Genomic DNA, 23546 nt, shown 5'->3' with positions numbered 1-23546 from the left:
CAGGACTCCAGGTTGCCTCATTACAGCTCTGGGGCAGGGATATTTGGGAATGGACAGCCCCTCCTCTGCTCCCCATCCCACAGCAAGCCATACCCACGCCATCCCTCCAGGAAAGGGCTGTAATCCCCCCCGGGATGGGAAGCAGGATTATAACTCCCACCTCAAAGGATGAATATTCATTTCAGCACTAAGTCCTCTATCAGGACTCCCAGGCAGGTGGTATTACAACCGGATCCCCAGAGAGTTTTGTCTCATTCTCTGGAAGCAGAGCCCTGACTTGGAGACACAATAACTCACTTAAGGAGAGCTAATTCTCTCTGCCAGGGAATTGGAAGTGCAGCAGGAAGGCGACACTCAAATGACAGCCTGGCAATGCCACTCGTGTCTCTCCTTGTCCACACCCCGATGCTGGCAGGGCACAGCCACAAATGCCTGCATCAGCTACAGGTTTGGAGGTGAAATATAAAGAGGGACAAAGAATTCCTTGCTATTGCTTTGGAGTCAGGACACTCGAGCAAGAAACAAAGCCCCTTTGCAGGCTTGTGCCAGGCTCCCCAGTGCCAGTACCTAATGAAAACATTTGCAATTACAATGATAATATTATGATTTTAAAAGGAATTACATTCTGCTGACCTAAATATTAACCATGCAGAGAGTCAGGGTTATGTGGACTTCTACAAAGAACATTGCACAGTTAATTTCCAAGAATTTGCAGGAACAGGGAATAGGAGGGGGAGCAAAAGCACAGGAATCCACACCACCCCTCACCCCCAGGACTGCCAGTGCAATGTGCTGCCTCAGTTTCCCTATCTTTTAAAAAAAAGATGAGTGGAAAATAAACACTGAAAGAATGGAATACTTTTTCCCTTAAAAAAAAAAAGAAGTGGCAATCATCAGCAAAAGATGTTTCCCTCATCTGACATTGCAGAGAATTAAACTGCTGAGCAGTTGTGACAGGTGCTGTAACAGCAGCATTCATTATCAGGTTGGTTCTGTTCAGTGCTCCACACTCACGTGCTCCTCCCTAGAGACTGCACTGCTCCTGCTTTACTCCAGCTTTACTCCAGCTTTACTCTTGCTTTACTCCGGCTTTACTCCTGCTTTACTGCTCCTGACTATGATGCCTCAAACCCAGGGACTGACATCACAGCATCACCACAGGAGTGGAGCTGAAAGTTCCATCCTGCCAGGCCCTCTCAGCTGCTGTGTCACAGAATTGTCACAGAATCCCAGGATGGTTCCATCCCATCCCAACCCCCCTGCCATGGGCAGGGACACCTTCCACTGTCCCAGGCTGCTCCAAGCCCTGTCCAGCCTGGCCTTGGGCACTGCCAGGGATCCAGGGGCACCCACAGCTGCTCTGGGCACCCTGTGCCAGGTCCTCCTCACCTCACAGCCAAGAATTTCTCCCCAATATCCCATCCATCCCTGCCCTCTGGCAGTGGGAGCCATTCCCTGTGTCCTGTCCCTCCATCCCTTGTCCCCAGTCCCTCTCCAGCTCTCCTGGAGCCCCTTTAGGCTCTGCCAGGGGCTCTGAGCTCTCTCTGGAGCCTTCTCCTCTCCAGGTGAGCACCCCCAGCTCTCCCAGCCTGGCTCCAGAGGGACTTCAGCCCGTGGAGCTTCTCCATGGCCTCTCTGGACTCGCTCTGACAGTCTCACACTCCTTCTCTCCCAGGGCCACCTTCCCCCTCCATAGCCCACCTTCCTCGAGAGGCTCATGTTACCTGAACCATTTCTTAGCACCACAACATCACTGAATCCATCAGTGCCACTGTAGGAGACCAAGCTGCCATGGATCAGCTGTACAGGGGATCTGTTCTCCCATCACACACCTGGCAGCAGCACACCTGGTGGAACAGCATCCACCCATCTGGATGGCACAGAAAGTGGTTTGTGCTCCTTTGTCCTCAATGCTTGACTAAAAAAACAGCTCAAGATATTTGGGACTGCATGGAAATGTCAGGAGAGTTAAGCTATTTCCCATCCATCTCTGGGGGAAAGCAGATCTCACCAGTGGGCTGGCATTCCCTATTTTCATGGATGAAGGAAGGCATAAAACACCCAAGCTCCCACCTGCACACGGATATAAATGAGCACGAGGTCTGCTGGTGCTCCCTTCATCCCAGGACCTGGGTGCTGATAATCACAGCCTCTATTTATCAACAGATATGAAGCTTTTCCTGCTCAAGACACTGCTTCCCACACTGGGCAACTCGTGGGGGATTGAGAAGCAGCTCAGACTCAGACTCCCTCGGGGAGGAGGTTAATTATAGCTACATCATCCTACCACGGACACGCTGCAGCCGGGGACTGATGAGAAACCTCTTCCTTTCCCTTTGGATTGTAAAGATGAACATATTTAATCCCTCCCGTGCTATTCACAGAGCCCTTCGAGCCCGAGAAGATTCATGGCTGGTTTTTCACAGTGCTGCTCTTCCTGCTAACGATGCCCTTCCCTCTAATATATGCCGGATGGGATTCGCATTAGTCTGGAAGGGGCACCATAAAAAGGCACACACAGAAAAGGAGAGGAGCTTGCAGGCAATAAAACACCTGGGAGAAGCACTGCCACCAGAGAAACAAGCCTTGGTCGCCCTAAAAAGGCTCTGTCCTCTGTGCTGAGCCACCTCACCACCAGCAGAAACTCTTACTCTTGGTGTACCAGGAATTTTATATCCCCTTTCCAGAGGCTGCAGGAGGTATGGGATGATGATACAGGTGGGAAGTCCAAGTCCATCCCCATCCCTGGGGATGTCAGCATCACCCTGGGAGTCCTCCCTCTCTATCCCTGCCCAGCCTTCCTGAGCAAAACTGAAGGTGGAATAAAACATCATTTTCCTCCTTTGAAATATGTATCCCGAGCCAGCAGAGGGGGGAAAAGCCAACAGGAACAGACAGAGGGTTGTAGGCACAGCCAGTGTGGATGCTGAAGGTGCAGGTTGTGACACAACTGTCCCCAGCACTGCAGGGAATAGTCCAACACCTGCGAGAGGACAGAAATTCCCTTTCTGTGACCAGATGGCAACAGCAACAAAAATTATGTTCCCTCCCACAAGAAAGGAAAAAAAAAAAAAAGAGCAAAAGGAACCGGGAGCAACCTTTAAAAAGGTGCATTGTTTCTTTCCGCTTTTTAAATGGCATCATATCAAAACAGCCCATAAAAAATGAATCTGAGTGTGTTTTGTAAATTATAGATTAGCCAGGAGCAATGCTTCACTACAAAGCTCGGTGCCAAGTTGCAATTCCAGCAGCGTTTCTGCCGAGCCTGCTGGGCAGGAGGTCACAGCAGTCGTAGCAGTGTGTTCTCTCTGTATTATTATTATTCTGATGCAGAAATAATACTAGTGCTCTACACAAGGCCAGTGAGCAGGGAAAGAGAAGGTGGGTAGTGGTGGATGGAAAGGAGCAAGGATGGGGCTAAAATTGTTCTTTATTCCCTTTATCTTGCCCTGACTAACTGAAGGTACATGTCATACACAGCGGGGTGGAAAAGAAATCTCTCCTCTACCTTCCCCCTTTGAGTCCATCTCCGTATAATCTGAGAGATTCTTGCAAAATCAAGGCCTTATGACTGAGTGGGAGGGAAACTGCTGCTCTAAATACATAGTTTTGGGCTCTGAAGCTGAACAAATGCCTGTATCTCTGGCTTGTGAGCAATCCTGGGGATGGAGTACACGATGTGGTACCCGAGTGGAGCATCACTGACGTGATCTGCTGCGTTTGGGGTTTTATTCCACTCTTCTCTGCAGGTATCAGACTGAAGAGGTTAATATTAAAGGCACCTCATGCCTTTAAAAAGAAGGTTTGAAAAATAGGTAGATTTGGGGTTTCTGCTAATTTCTAGGGAGCTTTGATTTCTCCTCCTTTGTTTGGCAATTCTTTCTGAACACCGGTAGCAAAATTGGCCAATTACCATAATTGGGTCACCCCTAAAGACTGTGATAGACACCCAGGGCAACCTACCAGAGAGAATCTGACTTATGGCTCATTATTAGCGAGAGCTTGACAGGTTATTTCAGTAACAGGCAGCAAAGGCAGCAGAGCAAAGGCACTGGGGAGAAGCTGGGGGCCGTGCAGCCAGCAGGGCTGGAGAGTTGGCTCAGCCACTGCCAGTCCCTCAATGTCACCATGGGCACTGCTCTGGGGCTTGGGATGGGGGTACAGGGTGCTCTGTGTAGGGCTGTAAATGCAGCACAATCACTTCTATCCAAAGGTTGGGTCTGATGCCTTGGGTTTTAGCTTTTATATTTTTCAGAATCTCTGCTGCTCAGTGTGTAACTCTGAAATTTCATATTAGGTGTTAGTGAGTTCTCTTCACAGGGGAGTTGGACAAATCAATCCTTTCCCAGATAGAGAATCAAAACCAACTGGTGCCCCAAAAATCAGAACCAAAGGTGAGGGAAAGGGGGCAAACCAGAGGGCTGAGACTTCATAACCTGAGGCTGTGGTTGGATAATTGACCCCAAGATGTAGATGAACCAAAAGTTATAAAAGTGTAAAAACTCGTGACCAGGATCCATCTTGGATTTGATTTGGGTGTAGCCCCAGCCAGGCTCTTGCACTGCTCAAGGTGGATCCTTTCAATAAATTCCTATTTTATTGCTTTTGCTCTGCCTGGTCTCTGTTCCAGGTCAGCCTTTCCAGGTAACACGTGTTGCACATTCAGCTTGGCAGTGGTGACTCGTAGGTGACACCAGGGTCTGAACACCAGAGAGTTCTGCTTCATCCAGATCTGTGCTTTATCTCAGTTTTTGGAATTTTTTTAATATTGTAAGGTTGGCTGCTGGGTTTTGTGAGGAGACTGACTACCAGATCCTGGTCCTTGCCCATCTTTGGCCTCAGTGTTCTTGAATCAAAAAGGTCAAAGAAACACAGAATATCCTGAGCTGGAAGGGACCCATAGGGGTCACTGAATCCAACTCCTGGCCCTGTACAGGACAGTCCCAAAGATCCCACCATGTACCTGGGGATCAAGTGTTTGTCTTTACCTATGTGGGGATGAGTGAATGCACTCACTTTGTAACCACAGCTCACAGGAGGAAAGAAGGCAAAATTGATTTCTTACTGTACTCCTACAAGACTCCTTCAAAAATCCCAACTCCCGACTTCCCACTCCTATGCCACAGCATTTCTGCCCCAGCACCATCAATCCTGGATGAATTTCCTTGCTGGGATCCCTTCCAAGGAAGGATCCTGCTCCCCCTTCCTGCATCACCACTATCAGCACTCAGCAAATGCATCTTTATCCAAACCATGCTCATCCAGACAGCTCTGCCGAGGAACATCTCCCTCTCCCCGAGCTGCTGAAGGGCTGTGGAATCAGGATGGAGCAGATGTTTTAAGGACTTCATAAATCCGTGTAGATAAAAAAAAAACACCCACCCAGCATTTTCTAACAGCCCCCCATGCTGCTGGGCTGGCACATCGGAAATAAATACAGCCACCCACAGAAAGTTGGATAAATCTCTGCATTACATTCCGGATATATTTTATATATATATATATATACCTATATATCTATATATATGAGTCTCTGCATATATATATGTACTTTATATATATATGTGTGTGTACATATAAGAATACTCATGTTTTTCAAAGACTAAAGTTGCTAAATTTAGACCATTATGACTAAAAAAAAAATCTTCTTTCCTCTCCCCCATCTCTTCTTCTCTCCCATTAATCTGAGCAGCTCCCTCATTGCTCGTGTCCCTCTGTCCCCTCCCTCCCATGGCTGTCGTGATTCCCCAGCTCCCCCCTACCACTATCATCTCCCCCACTAACTCCTCACCAAACTCCAATGAGTTTTTCTAATTAGAGTAATTAATTTTCTGCCCAAGTTAATAAGACTGTCTGCAGTCCAGAAATAATTGGGCTTCCCAAACAGCAATATTCCCTCCCTTTCCCCCTCTCTCTCCTCAGTGAGTGACGAGAGGGCTCCTTAATAACTCAAACTCTCTGTTTTTCACCCGATGGTTTTGCGTTTCCAGCGTTATTTAGTTTTTCCATTAACACTCCAACACACCAACTCCTTCCCCTGCCTGGGGGACACAGGAGGGAAGTTTGTGCTGAGGGATGCTCTGGCATGCAGGGGATCCTTTCCAACAGGCAAAAAATCCCTTTGGGAATCCACAATCACCACTCCTCCCGTGGTACCAACCAGCAGGTGAATTTCCCCACACCAAGCTTTGCTTTTCCCCTGCAGAGTATTCTGGAGTAGGGATTGATTTGGGTTTCTGTTGCTGTAAAAGGACATTTTGCCATAAGGAAACTCTCCATTATATCACCCAGGTAAGGTTTTTCCAAAGATAAGACCCTATAACACATTCCATGAGAGCCTGAGGAACTTTTCATCTCTCTGGGACAGATTTGCAGGCATCCCTTAGGGACAAAAGGGTGATGCCCCTGAACACAAACCCTGAAGCCCTCAGGTTCTCCAAAGCCTAAACTGGCCTGAATTTCCATGCAGGTACCACACTTCATGATTGTAAACCTGGATAATGTATTTTCCTGGTGGGAAAGGATTCAATAGCATCACAGGTGCTGGAGCTCCCAGGTGGGGCTGGAGCCCATGGGGTCAGCATTCCTCATCCTTGAGCCTGAGCATCACACAGGCTGAAGTTCAGAGGTCAGACAAGCCTCCAGATTTAGCAGCCAAAATTAAATACTAAAGCAGGTTCAGGAAAAAAAAAAATTGTGCAGAATTGTGACAGCACAGGAAAAAATATCTCTGTTTTAAAAGCATTAATGGAGCAGGCAATTCAACAACCTTCACCCGAAAGCACCCAAACACTTCGACTTTATAAAAGAAAATGGTTCAGTGACAATGAAGTTCAACATTTCAGTGAAAAAGGCCTGTCAGGTTTGGAGCAGAGTGAATCAGGCCATCAGAAGAGGCAAATTCACATCAACCCTGACTCATTGCCGAGGCAGAGAAGAGCAGAAGCTTTGTGTGGCTTTTATCACACAAACCTAGACTGAAAGATCCCGGCTCGATGGCATGGGAGGGCTGGAGTGAGGATTTCATGTCCTGACATCCTCAGAGCATCTCCTCCAGGTGAAATTTTGGCACCCAGAAGGTCGGAGTAGATTAGAGCAACGAAGTGTCCTGGCCTTAATTCCCTGAAACGGGAGTCCTGCCTCTCACTCCCTCTGCTAATCAAATAAAAGAAAGAAGATAAAATGCCAACCACAAACGAGAGATTTGCAGCTGGGGGATCTAATTCCAGGAGTCTGCAGGCCATAAAAAGAAGGGATCCATTAGCATCCACTTACCTGCCATGATGAAGTGACCGCGATAAAGTGCACAGGATTAAATAAATTTAAGTGAATCCCCTGACGGCATTTTTATAGGATTGAAAGAGGTTTTATCCACTCGCAACCTCTATCCTCGGAGGGAACTGATTCAATAAAAACCAAACCCACTTCATCTAGCAGGAAGGGAAAAAAAAAAGACACAAAAACTCTGCAACGTTTACAGAGTCACTAAAGCAGTCAGGGAAAAAAATTAAATATAGGGCAAATCCCTGAGTGGGAGAAATGTGCAGAACTCTGCTGCTACAGCTCAGCTCCATCATTTTAACTTCCAACTTTTAATGCTTTCACTCCCTGGGGCAGGAGCAGTCGGTCCCTGCTGCCAGGCACCTTGCAGCTCCCACAGCATTTGGAGTGGGGGGAAAAAAATGATTTCCCACCCTTTGCTCCGTCTCCTGAGATTCCCTCCTCTATCCCTCCAGCTCAGCACCTTAATTGCCCCTGGTACCCAACTCCAAAGCAGCCTGGATATCCAAACTCCCTGCAATCTCCTCTCCCATAGCCAGGCCAGAAATAGGTCTGGCTCCCATCTGCCCACGAGGGTGGGAATTAGCTCCTTCCCTGTTCCACTCTTTTGTGCTGAGCTTTGCAAAGGGACGCTGCTGCTGCTGCCTGCAGATAACATCCTGCTGCTCCCTGAGGATGGAGATGCCATTTGCCATCCAACAGCCTCCATCTGCTGCCACAGCCCGTGTGCATTCTGACATCCCAAATACTGGCATCCCAAATACTGACATCCCAAATACTGACATCCTGAACACCAAACATCCTGAACACAGAGCATCCCAAACGCTGCCATCCCAAATATTGACATCTCAAACACTAACATCCCAAATCCTGAGCATCCTGAACACTGACATCCCAAATACTGAGCATCCTGAACACTGACATCCCAAACACTGAGCATCCCAAATACTGAGCATCCTGAACACTGACATCCCAAACACTGAGCATCCCAAATATTGAGCATCCCAAATATTGGCATCCTGAACACCAAACATCCCAAACAAAGAGCATCCCAAATACAGAGCATCTCAAACACTGAGCACCCCAAACACTGCCATCCCAAACTTGAAACATCCCAAAAAGCAAGCATCCCGAATACCAAGCATCCCAAACACTGAGCATCCTGAATGCTGAGCATCCCAAATACTGAGCATTCCAAATGTCAAACACCAAACATCCCAAATGCTGAGCATCCCAAATGCTGAGTAACCCAAACATGGAGCATCCTGAATGCCAAGCATCCCAAACATGGAACATCCTGAATGCTGAGCATCCCAAATGCCAGGTATCCTAAATTGTGAGCATCCCAAATACTGAGCAGTTTGAACACAGAGCATCCTGAACACTGTGCATCCCAAACACCAAATCCCAAACATGGAACACCCCAAATACTGAACATCCAAAACACCAAGCATCCCACCCCAGATCCCAATCCAGAGGTAAAATAAGACTGCCTGGAGCCCTGAGCCTTTCTCCCACGTATCACTGTGGCCTCAGTTTCCCCAGTGGAAGCCAAATGTGGCACAGAGGGCACAGTCTCTGCCACCTCAGCTCTGAAAGGGAATTTGCTTCCAGCAGCATGGCCTGGGATTCAGTTTGAGGCTGCCAACCCCTGGAAAACCCCATGGACTTCAACCAGACCAACCCTTTCCTGAAGAGCAATGACACCTGTCCAAGCTGTGGTATTTTGCTGTGAGATGCACGTGAGCAGAAGGAGCAGGTCCCAGGGCAGGTGTTGGACACCTTTGCTGTTCCAAACAGGGACATTTGGGATCCTTTCCACTCCAAAGACAGAGCTGAAGGTCAGCAGAGCAGTGCTGTGCCCTGCCAGAGCCACACATCCTTCAAGCATCCCTGTGTCCCTCTGCATCCTGCACCTCCAACCCTGCTGGGGAGCATTTGGGATTTCAACCGACCCCACTGCACCCCATTTATCTGCCCCTGGATCTCCCTCTGGATGGATTTTCCTCCCAGCAGGGCTTCCAGAGGGGTTTGGCTCCTCCTACCCACATCCTATCCAGAACTCCCGAATTTATCTGCCCCAAATACATCATTTAATTCAATTTTTGAGAGCTTCTCCAGTCCCTCCTGAATGATCCAGGGGGTTCAGAGCGATGGGGCTGGGGAAGGAAAACCTCCAGGAGCTCCAGACTCCAAAAGCCCACAATGAAAAATAATCCATAAATCTGGACCAAATAACCAGTGATATAAATTCCAATCAGAGGAAGGAAAATAAGGATTAGAAGCTCCTCGGAACAAAGCCATTTTCCTCTGATGTACATGAGAGTGGGGAAAAGCCATTTTAATTACTGATCAAAAATAAATGACTTGCATTTGCCAGGGCTCTTTTATTATTATTATTATTTTCGAAATTACTTTTGTAGAATGACTTAAACTTATTAATATATTTATAAGGAAAGAAAACACCCATAAATGCTTGGAATACTGAGCCAAAGTATTAATTAACATCAAATTACTCATGGTTACTCCAGCTTGATACTAAACATTGCTCTCCTATTATGTGGAGGATGGACAAAAAAATCTTTTACAGCTGTTAATTATTTCAATTATTAATTTTACTTAATAATTCATATCCCTTTCCCGACCCCCTGGAGTATGTTACAGTATCTACATTTCTTCCTCTCCATCTCCATTTCCCCCTAACTCCACTTTCAGCAAGACAATCCATCACTCCACAAGGTTACTGGCTTCAGGAGAGAGGGGTTTTTTTCTATTATTATTATTATTATTATATTTTATTTTTTATAATAGACAGTCATTTCCTCCAAGAAATACCCCCAGTAAATACCTGCTCTAGAGAAATGATAATAAATCCTTAAAGGTGAACTTAGCTGCTTTTCCACTTGTGTGCTGCCTTTAAAGAATAAAAACGTAATACGTCTTAAAAAAACTAAAACCCACCCTCTGAGAGCCCAAATCCTTCCTAGTACATACATGGAGAGTGAATTACAGATAAATCCACTTGAAAGTCAAGCAGGGAGGATTTTTTTTAAGCACTTTTTAGGTTTGGATTAAGGTTCTCAGCATCGCCCAAGGCTGTGCTCAGTCCATGGACCCTTCCCAAGTGTGTTCCCAAGCCCAGGTGACAGCAGACAAAGGGAAACTGAGGCACGAGGAAATGAAATTTATTTATGAACTTGTGCTGCCCAGAGCAGCTGTGGCTGCCCCTGGATCCCTGGGAGTGTCCAAGGGATGCTTGGAGCAACCTGGGATAGTGGAAGGTGTCCCTGCCCATGGCAGGGGGTGGGACTGGATGAAGCTTTAAAATCCCTTCCAACTCAAACTATTCTGGAATTCTGTGATTCCCACACCTTCCCCTCCCTCACTGCTGTTCTGAAGGGATCCCTTTTCCAGACAATTCTTCACTAGGTGAAGTATTAAAATACAGTACTTAAAATGTACTTATTAAAATGCAGTACTTAAAATACAAAAGGATTTTTATTTAAAAAATTATGCCGTTGCAGCCTTTTCCTATTTCCCCTCTTTTCTCTCTGTTTTTAAGTCTTAGCAGTTGCCTTTTGGAGCTTTTGTGTGTAACCACCCTGAACAGAGACTTACTTCAAAGGGAAAAGGAAAGTTGGGAGTACAGCAGGACTCCCTGTCAGCTGGAGCATCAGGAAAACTGCCTTAGCTTTGGAAGCAGGTGAAAAAAATATTGCGTGGAGAAAAGTGTGAAGCTCCTGAAAAAATCCCTACCACTTTCAAAGGGAAAAGCTTGGAAAAAATGGAGATGGAGGGGGGAATTGAAATTTTGGAACACATACATTCACACTCCTATACATCTATTTTTCCATGAAAGAGTTTCATCCTACAAAAACTTGTTGTATTTGGGGTTGCTGGGGTTCAGGGATGTCACAGAATTTGGGATTGATCCACAGCTGGTGCCACCAAACCACTTCCTGCTCATGGATGCACACGGCCCTGCAAGTTCCCTTGTGCCTGAGTTTGTCTGGAAATTATTTCCAGATCAAAAGGAGCCTTTTTAATGTCAGAATACAAATGGGGGTTGGTGGAGGATGGAGAAAAGGATGAAAAACTTGGCAGCCCCAGGATATTTCTTGCTGTCAAGGGGATCCATAACTCTGATATGGTTTTGGGCAAGAGAAAGGAGGAATTTGGTGTTAACTCTGGGGCAGAGTCCCAGATTTGATTCCAGATAGGAAACATTTAAAGAGAAACAAGAGCTCCACACTCCAGCACACACAATAAAAGCCTCATCTATTAATCTTCTCCCTTGATCTAGAGGAGAGGACTTAAAATGACACTTGATGCTCTTTGCTCCTCTCTGGAGGGCAAATCAAATCCCAAATGAGGGGAGCAGCAGCTCCAAGAGACACACTGAAAAATAAACAGAAGGATTGTGGGTTTGGGATTGTTTCTGGGAAGGGGAGAGGGGACAGGTCGCTTTCAAAACATGAGTTATTTCTAATTCATCCATTAAATATGGTGAGTAACAAAATCTGATTATTTTGGTGGATGGCCCGGATGGCCTTTACATATTTTCTAATAGGATAACAACAATTCAGAGCCTAAATCTGACAGTGAGTGCCTGATCCTGTTATTGAGCCCCAAAAGTGCCCAGCCTTTCTGTGGCATCTCTTTTCTGGGGATGCCCAAGCACTTGGTAAGAACAACCCAAGCTTCTCTCCTACCCCTGTTAGGCAGCAGGTAAAAAATCAGTCCCATTTTGAACAGCTGGGTAAACTGGGGCAACAAAAATAGGAAACAATTTGTCCATGCTGGCTCAATAATGTGCTTATAAAAGGAATCCAAGACCACTTTTCCCATCTATCCACTAAAGCTCCCTCCCTCCCTGAGAGGCTCTGAATAACTGTGTCACTTTTCCTGCAATTTGCAGAGGCCACATGCTGTTCCTCTCTTCCCCTCGCTCCCACTGATTGGCATTTCCATCTCCACGACCTGGTGTTTTTCCATTCTGAGGGAAATGTGGTTCTTAAGGAGCTCCTGGCTTGTTCTTCACAGGGAAGGGGTTGGAAGGTGGAGAGCAAAGCCCAGCGGGCACAGAGGGGGCAGGGAGCAGGCACAGCCCCTGTTTGGGCACAAAACTGAAGGAAATCTTCATTTTCCTCCAGTTTCTCCCTTTCCCCCCTCTTTTCACAGCATTGCAGTGGGTGATCCCATTCCCACCACACTCCTGACTTCCCACCACCTTGTTGATGCAAGGACACAAATCCTGATGTTTTCTCCCTGGATTAAACCCTGTGGCTTTGCCTTTTCCTGCCAGGTACAGCCTAACTGGGTACAACCCTAAAATAAGAGTTACCCCAGAGTCTTCTGCCCCTCCAGCACGCCAGCCCCAAACCTGCTCCCTAACAGGATAATGTGCACTGCACCAAGATCGTCATCCAAACTGAGCTTTTCCAGCACACACAACAACAAACTGAGCACCTCCTCCAGAGCCACCTTCCTTAAAGGAAAGGGCTGGGTTTTGTTAGCTGGATCTTTTTTTTTTTTTAATTCCCCCTCTTTTTCCTCTTAGGCTTGAATGGTTTAATGAGCGTCCTTTTGACCTAGGAAACTTAGTTTTAATTTTCATCCCTTTATCCAGAGAACAATGTGTCCTGGGGGCATCTTTGAGCACAATGTACACTTTCATCATCAAAACAAATGCTAGAAATACCCATCTGCCATGGTATCAGAGCGTGTTGGCTCACTGAGCCGGACACCGCTTAGGGGACAAGGGAGGCTTTTACTCTTCTCAAAGTCATGAGTGCTCCCTCTAAGCTCTTTAGCATTAGAGATTCCTGTGGAGACGGGTATTAGAAGCTCCATTTCTTTTTTCCCTAGTCAAGAATGATGGGGGATGGAGGGTTCTTTGGAGATTTCTGCTCCTATGGGGGAGAAAATAAGGGAGGATCTTCTGTCACTCATGCCAGCAGGTGCCTTGGAGGGTCTCGGGAGTGCATTGTTCCTGGGAGATGCTGCTCAGAGGGAGGGATGGAGCAGCAAGCTGGGTCCAAAGTCAAGGACTCGGCTCTGAGCTGAAGGTTACCCAGGGTGGGCAAATATCCAGCAGGGCTCCAGCTCAGCTTTCTGCCCCCAGAAGGGGGTGACAGCTCTCTCTGATTGATTTTATCACAGAATATCAGAATAGTTTGGGTTGGAAGGGACCTTAAAGATCATCTTGTTCCACTCACTGCCATGGGCAGGGACACATTCCACTGTCCCAGGGTGCTCCAAGCCCTGTCCAACCTGGCCTTGGACACTTCCAGGGAAGGGGCAGACACCAATTTTCTGGACTCCCTGTACTAGGACCTCCCCACCCTCTCAGTGATTGCACTCCTGGGTCAGGACCTCCAGCTGATGTGCACCAGCTCCACTCAACACCCTCCATTATCCAGACCTTCTCAGACCTTCCCAGTTTCCCCCCCAGCATCTCAATATTCAAGACCATTTCATGCCATGACACTCAGCTTTTTAGGATTCGGCCCTTTCCCTAAACCCACCCTCAGAAGAGGTTTGTCAGCTACAGTCTCCGCTCTGTTCCAGACTGGAATAATTTGGAATAACTTATAATAATAGTAAACATAGTACAAACAACAACAAATCAAACCTGCTTTGTTACTCCCCAGGCACACACATTTGTCTTCCAAGCGACAAAGTAATCACATTTTTGGTTCTAATTTATGACGTGCATTTCAGTCGGTGCCTTGGGGCGTTATCACAAGTCACAGCCCCAGAACACAACGGGAGGAATCCAGGCTCTTAAATCCTCGCCTCCTTTAGCTTCTCCACCTGCCAACAATCCCAAAGACATCCTTTCCTCTGTTTGAGCTGATTGCAGCAGAGCTCAGGGATGGTTTCCCAACTCCACAGAGGAGAGCTGAGCCCGTGAGAGAACCAGCCCTGTGGAAAGAGGCATCACAAAACCTGCTGAAAGCCTGGCTGTGTTTAATTGCCTAAGGAATTTGCATGGAAAAGCTTATTTTTACCTGTTAGCTTTTATGTTCTCCCTTCAAACAGCTTTAGAACATAATGTCCATCATTACTGTTTATGGGACACTGACACACACACAGAGAAAATATTGGAATATGGAAAAATGCAGAGAATTCTTCTCTCTGCCATGGGTTCTTCCCAGCAGCCACCAGTCACCCAGGCAGCAGCTGGAACACGAAGGTGAGGAGCAGCTGCAGAGAGTGATGAGCAGCTGGATCTTGGGGGAATTTGGGGCATGGCTCAGCATCTTTCCAGCTGAATTTGGAAGGATGGAATGGGAAGGTACAAGGCTCCTGGAGCAGTGTTGTTGTACCTGCCCAGCCTCTCCCTCTGCACTGAGCAGCATCAGAGCTTCCATGAGAGATCTCCATGCTCAGAGTGCTTTCATAGGGGAAGACAATGGTTTCCCCTTCTTTGGACCAGGAACCCTTTAAGATGCTGGGATTTTCACATGGCAGGTGTCAGTTTGTGCACACCCCAGTGAAGCACAGTCACATCTCCTTCAGGCCAGAATAAGCACCAAGCCCTTGCTGAGAAAGGGAAAGGAAATGGGATGGGGGCTGAAATTTCCTCCCCCAAGATAACACCAAAGCAGAATAATCGCATTTCTTGCCAAGGAGCACAAGCCTTTTGGCAGGTCGGGGATGGATCTCAGGAGCTGACACGTCTCTCTGCCGTCTACAGCTGATGAAGTGTCAAATGAGATGGAACAGAAAGTGAGACCCATCTGGGAAAGCTCCAACAGGCTGATTGATACCAGGAAGAGGAGGAGGAGGAGGAGGAGGAGGAGGAGGGTGAGATGGCTGGAGCACCACAGGGACCTGCTGCTGGTTGCTCCCACACTCAGCAAGGGGATGCTGAGGGACACTTTGGAGATGGCCAGCCCTGAGCATCTCTGTGACTCCTGAGCATCTCTGTGACTCCTGAGCATCTCTGTGACTCCTGAGCATCTCTGTGACTCCTCCTCCTCCTCCTCTCCCGCTGACCAGGGCAGGGAGGAAGCAGCCTTGGTAATTGTCAGAGCAGTCAGCAGTGACAGCAGTCATAGTCCTCAACACAAATAGCAATGATCATTAATTACTGTCCTTGTTCATTAGTGTGAGAGGGGGTCCCTGGGCAGGCTCCTCTGGAGCTGACAGGTGGCTCAGGGGTGAGCAGGCCCAGTGCTTTAAAGAAGAGCTGGCTTTAAAAACTCAGATTAACGCTGGGGTTTCAGCAGTGCAAGAACAGGGGGAGGAGGGAAATCCGTGCCAACATCACTGGCACCTCAAATCCCTGCAGTCCCTGGGCCAGGGGCTGCAATGGAAATAGGGGAGGGATGGAGATGTGCTGGAAGAGCAGTAATGCTCCTCGGGGGCACTGGGGGGGAAATGAAGCTACACCCCACACGGTATGGGAGAGTTGGTAAAGGGGAGAGAACACGTCCCTGACCTTGCCCACAGCATCTGCATCCCATACAGGGATTAATATATTTAGGGAATTTCCAGCCTGACCCTTGAACTGTCACAGTTCCCTCCATCACTCCAGAGCAGAGGGTGACCTTCACGATATGGGAGATGTCTTTTCCTAAAGGACCTTATGGAATTTAATCTGAATTATTGGGAATCTCCTTTCAGCCTAAGGAGAAACCTTTTGTCTGAGGGTCTGGGAATGCAGGCAATGATACAAGGCACAAGATCCACCACACAATCAAAAAGCCCTGCACCCTGAAAGCCAGACACACACAGCCACGGGGTGCTGTGTTCCACGATACCCCTTAATAGGATCAGCAAAACAGGGCCAGCATATAAAATACAGCTGCTTTGGAGATCACAAAAAATACTTAAATCTGCAGTGGCTCCTCACCTCTAGGGGCCTGTGAACTGGTACACTCTATCTGCTTATTTAGCTGATCCTGTTAAAAAGCTATCAGAATAAAGCAGAGAGGGGAAAAGAAAGAGAAATCTTCGTTGTGTGAACTGAGCCAGAGAAAACTTTCCCTCTAGCAAGACTCTGGCAAAAATCCCAGTCCCACTCCACTGGTGCTTTGAAATACAAACAGGAAGATCTGCTGGTCCTAAAGAGCTTTTCCCATTGCCCCGGGGCTCATTGCCCACAGAGAAGTCCTGGAGACATTCCTTGCAGAAGGAGGGATGACCTGCACAGGAAAAAGTTCGGAGATAAGGCAAGATGTGAGGAAGCAGGAGCACCCTGACTGCAGGGAAGTGTCCAGGTGAGTGCCTTGGAAGGAATAAAGCACCGGGGATTTTGTATCTGACCTGGAAATGCAGCTCCCCTATCCCCATCCCTCTGTCAGAGCTGGAGCACAGAGCCTGAGGGCAGTGGTAGGAGGATTTTGTCATGTAAAAACATCAGGAGAGCTGGGAATGGGGGAGCACTGCCACACTGGGGAGGGATGCTCAGCATCCTGATACAGACATCACCCAGCAGCCGTGCATAAGGGACAGCAGCTGCCTCACACGGAGCTGAAACCAGGAGGAAAAGCCACAAATAGAGAAAAATACAAAGATAAGGTACAAAACAAGCTTTTGCTTGCCTTGAAAAAGTTATCCAGCTCTGGTGGAGGCAGGAGGGGGAAATTCGGGCTCTGTAAGGGTCTGCTGCCCATCAGGTTTGTTCCAGCTGCTGTCACCCAGCTCCTACCAACCTGCTGCTCTTGACTCATTTATTCAGGATCCATAGTTTGGTCAGGTTTACACATCAAAGGCAATAAAGCAAAGAGCTAAGTGAGGTGTGAGAGGCACAGCAGGGTGACACAGGCCTGGGATCATTTCATGGGAAAACAGAGCCACTTCTCCAGCATCTCCTGCTGCCCTGCATGGAGCCCAGCAGCAAATTTCAGGGGAAGAAAAAACAAAGGGCAAATCCCAAAGGGTACTTAAAGGATTCCCTAATTTCCTGTGGAGAGATGAGGTTTGCTGGCCAAAAGAACAATGGAAAATGTGAAAGGATAAACAAAAGTCCATTCTGCATAATTCCTGGAAGAGGAGAGTGCCTTAATCCCTTGGACACACGGGACAACACCCAAACATGGCTTCAAGCCCTCCATATCACCCTGACAAAATCCTCACGTTTCCCACTCAGATGGAGTCCAGGAGCCTCAGGCCCAGATTCTGGACCTGTGTCAGCAACTCCTGCTGCTCACAGGCATTATTCCAGCAGATCACATTCCTGGGACTCTTTGGAGAAGTGGAAGAACCCACCCTGAAACCATCAACATACCAGCAAATAAACTTCATGCTGTTTGAATCTTTAAAATCAGTTAAGTCTGCCTTAAGGAGAAAGTTAATAGCAATATTTCAGGACAAGTGAGATTTTGGGGTGCAGCTTGTCCAGTATGACCCTAAATCCCTGAAACAGAGCTGGAATTGGCTCTTAAATGTAACCACACCATTCGTGCATGGAGATAGACTGCAGAACATCCAGCCTGGCCAAGGAGTGGCCAGGACTCATCCTGCCTGGTGCTGTCCCCATTCCTGGGCTGGGATGGTGGCAGCTGCTGCTGCCAGTGCTCAGAGCCAACTCAGCCCCAGTTGGTCCCCCCAGATGAGAATAAAATGGAAAATCCTGCGGCCCTGGCACTCAGCACACACCACGTGGGAGCTGGGGATGGCAGCGCCGCTGCCTCCAGCCCTGACCTTTATTTTCCATTAATGGACCCGAGTGAGTGTCGGCTGTGTTTGAAGCTGCATAAAATGAACTGAAAATAAGAGGGATAAACAGCAGCAGTTAAGGCTCTTTCCCCACTCCCACACTCCCCTCTTTTTTTCTTTTTTTTTTTTTTTTTCCTGGAGCAATGCTGAACCAACTGTAGCAAAGTTAGTGACACACAGCGAGGTGCTTGCAGGCACAGCAGACTGGTTGGGAACCAGCTCCCTGCCGGCTGCCTGAGCAGGGAATACAAACCCAGAGGAAAGCAGTTCTGCAGGGGGACCTCTGCGAGTCCCCAGATGTCACAAAGCATCTGGTTCAAGTGTGACCAGGACAGAGCCATCCCCCCACCGGAGCAAAATGCAATGAAAAATAAGTGAGGATCGCTAGGGCTGGAAAGGGAAGCCAAGGAACGGGAAAGTGATGCTGGGAGTTGATTAACTTTACACGGACATTCCATGTCCTGAGCAGGTGTCATCCATCCATGGATCCACCCTAATTAAGCGATTTCACCTCCCCCTTCTCTTGTAGGGTACAGAGCATCACCTTTTCAGTGAAGCCCATAAAGAAAATAAGATCCTCTTTAGGAAGAAATTCTTCCCTGGGAGGGTGGTAGGGCCTGGCACAAGGCTGTGGAAGCCTTGAACACTCCCAAGGATACCTGGAAGTGTGCAATGCCAGGTTGGACAGGAATTGGAGCATCCTGGTCTAGTGGAAGGTGTCCCTGCCCACGGCAGGGGTGGAACTGTCTGAGCTTTAGGGTCCCTTATAACCCAAACCATCCCATAATCAATGAGGATTCTCACATATGGAGCCCTTAAGCTCCATACCAAGGAAGGAACAGGAGCTGGAGGGCTCCAGTGGGAAACAACACCACCAGAAAAACTCTCATTTGGGCTTTGCCACACCCAGATTGCCATCAGAGGGAAAGAAGCCAGCCCAAAACTTTTAAAAACATTAACCTTCGCTGGTATTTGCAGAGTAAACAGGGAGCTCACACAAATTAAATGGCAATGTGTTGCTTCCTTCTGCTCTTCCAGTTTTAGGAATGCAGGTTCAGGATTCCAGTGCATGCTGTGCTAGGCTGCTAACCCTTTAATTCTTTAAATCCAAGCTCATCTCTCAGCCAGGCCTTTAATTTAAATTTCTCTGGATAGCTGCCCCATGTTTAATAAATAACTATTGACTATTTAAAGAGCACCTGGGCTGAGGTTTCCCACCTCAGGCTGGGTGCACACGTACAAACACACAGTGCCTATTACTGCCTTATTAAACCTTAGTCCTAGGCAAGAGCTTAATAGCCACTTGCTATTTAATTAGCCAGGGAGTTCAGGGCTTATTGGGGAAAAAAAAGTAAATACCAGCAGGACTGTAGCTCTGATAGCTCTGGGAAATGGTTCCTCCTTTCTTTTGCTATCCACAGAGGAAATGGCCACCCATGGCCAGCATCAAGGATGGATCTCAGCATCCCAGAATGGTTTGGCATGGAGGCAACCTTAAACCTCATCTCATTCCACTCCCTGCCATGCACAGGAACACATTCCACTATCCCAGGTTGCTCCAAACCTCATCCAATCTGGCCTTGGACACTTCCAGGGATGGGGAATCCACAATCTCTCAGGGTGACCTGCTCCAGCATCTCAGAGATGTGGGGAGGACAGGATGGTGGCTCCCACTGTCCCCTTTGATCCAGCATGGTGGGGGCTGATAAACCAGTGAAAAAGCCCCAGGCCACCTCCCATGGGGCCACCACCATGACCAGGATGAGGTGATCACCCACAAAAGCAGCCACTGAACACCCATCTGTACAAAAATCCAGCCCAGATTTGTCATCTGTGTGTCTCACTGGGTCCCCTCTTAAATCCCCACAGGAGCACTTTAACTCCTGTGCTTTGCAGCAGGTGACACGTGTGACTCCCCTTCCCCCAGACTCAGCATTCCCATAACTCACACTGCATGCCAGACATTCAAAGGTAAACTTCCATCAGGATCCAGGAGGATTTATCTCCCTGGGCTCCCATTAAGGGTAATAAGATGAAGGCAATCAGCCCCATACATTCCACTTTGGCCAGTATAAATTCCTTCATTTCATTAGATCTCTGCTGGAGTCATGGCAAGGAATGAGCAGGGATGGGGGAAAGAAAAAGAAGGGGAAGAAGAGGAAGATAAAACACTCCAGACTGCTTCTAGCTTTGCTTTCATTGGGAAAGTGGTTGGGATTAGAAATGTAGAATCCCAGACTCGTTTGGGCTGGAAAGGACCTTAAATCTCATCCAGTTCCACGCTCTGCCCTGTGCAGGGACAGCTCTCACTAGCCCAGGCTGCTCCAAGCCCCATCCAACCTGGCCTGGAACATTTCCAGGGATAGGGCAGCCACACCTTCCCTGGGCACCCTGTGCCAGTGCCTCACCACCTCACAGGGAAGAATTCCTTCCTAACATCCCACCTAGCCCTGCTCTCTGCCCATTTAAAACCATTTCCCCTTTTCCTGTCACCACCTGAATTCATGGATTCAGCAGGCAGGAGCTGGGAGGGTTCAAGGCAGCCTCCTACACCCCCTGGCAGCATTCCCCTCTCCCAGTGGACACACATTCCAGGGGTTATTTTGGCCGTTTCCTTGCAGGATTTCTCGCTGCTCGTTTGCTCCATCCCAGCGGACGTTGCCATCTGCCAGCGCGTCACCCGACAGGAGATTTTGTCAGCGCCACGGTCGGCGTCACTGTGAAGGTGACACTTCACAGGGGGCTGGCTGTGCTTTCTCTCTGCTTTCAATTTATTCACAGAGCAACTTAAAAAAAAAATAAAATAAATAAAATCCAGGCGCAACTAGAAGAGACTTTGTAAAAACAGCCATTACAAAACTCGAAGATTTCAGATGTTGTTATTGTTCCAGCGAGCCCCAGAGATAGCGGCTGAAATCAGGGCCCTGCTGTGCACTTCACAAACAGGCAAAAACCGTGCCTCCCTTCAGGAAAGGGCTGTGTTTGCTCTGAGTTGCAGCAGACAGAGGAGATTTGGTGCTAAGCTGAACGTCAGATGTCTTATCAGGCACTCACACCGAGAGATGTTAACTCTGAAACCTACTGATGGCGAGCTCAAAGTCTCCGTGCTGATTGAGTCCACTTGCTCAGCGACTCTCTGGTTGTTCCTCCCTCTGCCTTCTGCTTCCTCTCCAAGTGACAATCCCTTAGCACCCCAAAACCAGCCCAAAGAGGGCGGTCAGACACCATCAATCCCATAAATTAACCCGCACAGAGCTGAGTGGGACACAGTTAGCATGGCCCAACATCCTCTGCACCATCAGGTTCTCCTGCTCCTCCTGCTCCTTCCCTGGCTGGACACAGGGTCTGGACAATCTTTGCAAAGCTCCAGTGCCGTTGAGCCAAGCCACCACTTCCCTGACATGACATTTGTTATCCCTACTTACCAACTTGGCTTCATTTTAAAGTCATTTGCACTGATTACTCTGACTGCTGCCTTGGGTAGTCAATGACTTAGATTAACTAATCACAGCACACAGAAAAATATTTTAAATGTATGTATATTCACCTAAATTCCTTTAATGTCCTGCTTTGCAGCATCTTGGCTTAAACTGATGTCCACTTGTTCCTCTAATCTGACACAAGCTCAAAGAGTCTCGTGGCATCAATCGGCTCAATTCCCTTCAGAAATGTGTAAGCCCTCAACGAAGCCCCTTCTTAATCCCCTTTTTGCCAGTGATTACAGAGCTGGTGTCTCTAACTCAGCCTGGATCAGAGTCCCCATGTCCTCACCAAGCTGCCTTTGTTCTCCTGGCAGTGCAGTGTCACTCCTGCAGTGTCACCAAGCCCGTGGTCACCTCCCCTGGTGTGGTCTGGGACAGAGCCTTAATGCATTCACAAACTGCTCAGCCTTTGGGGAAGTTTGGATCCACATATTCGAGAGTTTCAGGAAAAGCAGCAGACAAGAGAATTGTAATTTAAATCCAAAAAAAAGGGGCAAGTTCAAATTCTGAATTAAATTCTTGATTATGGCAAATCTACAGCAGAAAATAAATTCCCTGGAAAAGCATTGCTTTGAAGAAGCAGCTCAGCACCTCTCCCATTCCATTTCCACTCATTTTATCCCCCATTAAAATCATGTTGCCATGCAGACACCCCACTCCTTGCTCTGGAGGTGATGGCAGCTCTCCTGAGCTCACTCTGAAAAGTCACGGATACCTCTGGCTCCAGGGCTTGCACTGAGACTTAGCACAGAATTCCAGCATCACGGAATTCTTTGGGTTGGAAAGGACCTTAAAGACCCACCTTGTTCCAACCTTTTGCCACGGGCAGGGACAAATTTCACTACATCAAGTTGCTCAGAGCTCCCTCTAAAGGGGGGAAATGGATGCCTTAAGTTTTAGGTTTTTCTGTTCTGCTTTGGTGCACAGCTTTTAGTTTTATATTAAGGGTTACCAGGATCTTTTCACAGGGTAGTGAAGACAAAACAGTTCCTTTTCCAGCTGGGGACTCAAGGACAATCTCTTCAAACTTCAGGCCCTAAGCATAAATAATGTGGAAAGAGGAGGGTGGGCAGGCAAGCCAGGAGGATGAAACTTCATGATTTGAGGTTATTAATTGGACAGTTCTGTATGCAAATGGACTGAAACCTATAAAAATGTGAGATCTTGTGACCAAGCCCTCCTTTGTTTCCATCCTGGAGCCATCCAGGCAGGGCCATGACTGTGGCACTGGCACTGCCAGGGTGTGGCCTTTGAAGGCTCCTCAATAAATATCCATTTTATTCCTCTTGACTTTGTCTAGCCTCTGTTCCAGCTCCTCTAGGCATCACATCCAACCTGGACCTCTCCCTTCTTCCCTTCTTCCACGTCCCTCGTGCAGGTGGGAACACCAGGGCTATGGGCATCAGGAAGGGGCTGTGGAAAGGGCAGCTCTGAGGGCAGACAGACACACAGCCAGGCACTCAGCCCTGCCTCTGCTGCCTGCTGGGATGGACTGTGGTGCTTTAGCATTCAACAGACTCCTTCCAGCCTTGGCACCGGGAGGAAAAGCAGCTGCAAGAGCCAGGGCCAACTCTCGAACATGCCTTAGGCACAGGTCGTAAACACACACATGGAGAGGCTGCTCCGAGGAGCAGGGATTCCAGCTCGGCAGGGAAAAAACAAATGGCTGACCAGCAGGAGCCTGCTCTGCCCACGGCTTGTGGGAGCCAGGAAGGGCTCTGCCCAGCAGTGCCAGGCAGCTGCTCCCCAAAAGGGAGGGGAGAGGCTCCAGGCATCCAAACCCTGTGACACTGGCATCAGTTGGAAGAGGAGGAGGAAGGAGAGGAGGAGGAAGGAAGGAGAGGATGCTGCTTTGTTGTTTCTACAAAGATGCTCTGTGTGTTTGCACCGGGGGAAGGGACAATGCAGAGCTGGCAGCAAAAGCAACCCACACCTATAAGGAAAATCCCTGAGGATGCAGCCTGGGGATACAGCAGAGACACTCTGGGATGGGCAGGGGTGGCACGATGCCCATGAGAGGTGCAGTGATTTCCCAAGCAGGCCAGGATAAGCCCATGGCTGGCAGCACTGGAGAACATCCTCTCAGCCCTTCTCCAACCAGCCTTTCCCATT

General features: G+C 48.2%; 1 protein-coding gene and 1 non-coding gene across 3 annotated transcripts in view; both read right to left on the bottom strand.

The window, feature by feature from the left end:
- Positions 1-23546, bottom strand: part of LOC106857490 (protein CEPU-1) — a 358506-nt gene that overhangs the window by 192638 nt on the left and 142322 nt on the right. The window lies entirely within an intron of this gene.
- LOC148221344 (Nuclear RNase P) lies at positions 13442-13749 on the bottom strand. Its single transcript, XR_015808234.1, has one exon.

This window comes from Sturnus vulgaris, chromosome 23 (genome assembly GCF_052056855.1).
Source record: "Sturnus vulgaris isolate bStuVul1 chromosome 23, bStuVul1.hap1, whole genome shotgun sequence".
Lineage (NCBI taxonomy): Eukaryota > Metazoa > Chordata > Aves > Passeriformes > Sturnidae > Sturnus > Sturnus vulgaris.
Note: the sequence above shows the minus strand (reverse complement) of the source record. Positions and strands in the feature narration are given on the sequence as shown.